The following is a 497-nucleotide window of genomic DNA, read 5'->3' as shown; positions in this document are numbered from 1 at the left end:
CTGAAGAGGAGAGTGGATGGAAATAAAGGATCCTCATTGATCTATTCGCTTATGCGTTGTACATTATGCATTATGTAAAGATGTGTGCTTCCCGCTTTAGTGGGGAAATCGGCGGAAGCCATCTTGATCGGCTAGGCATCAGTTGCGGTAGTGGCTCGCAGCGTTAAGGGCAGTCGCCTTTCTCCCCGCTTCACGGATCCCGCTCCGTTCAGAGCCAACATAAATCGGTTTTGTTGACTCCTTCATCCGCGCGCTCGCACCGCGAGCGGGCCAGTTGCTCTTGCTCCATCGCCGAGGGTAAAAAGTGTTACGTCCTTGCTCGGCCGCGGCTGTAACCGTGCGACAGTGCTCGGGCCTTGGAGCGGGGGCACGATCGCTTGGTTTTCGGGTCGCTGAACCGTGTGGCTCTACCTGGGGGATACGCGATCTAAGGATCCCGATGGTATTTCGTTTAGTTATCTGGGTTCTATTACCGACATCGAGTTACCGACTTAGAA

The 497-nt window shown here is 53.9% G+C and overlaps 1 pseudogene; it reads right to left on the bottom strand.

The window, feature by feature from the left end:
- LOC116851824 overlaps nucleotides 1–497 on the bottom strand; it is a 9,978-nt pseudogene that overhangs the window by 8,823 nt on the left and 658 nt on the right.

This window comes from Odontomachus brunneus, unplaced genomic scaffold (genome assembly GCF_010583005.1).
Source record: "Odontomachus brunneus isolate Ranch 3 - 2012 unplaced genomic scaffold, Obru_v1 Obru_scaffold_192, whole genome shotgun sequence".
NCBI lineage: Eukaryota > Metazoa > Arthropoda > Insecta > Hymenoptera > Formicidae > Odontomachus > Odontomachus brunneus.
Note: the sequence above shows the minus strand (reverse complement) of the source record. Positions and strands in the feature narration are given on the sequence as shown.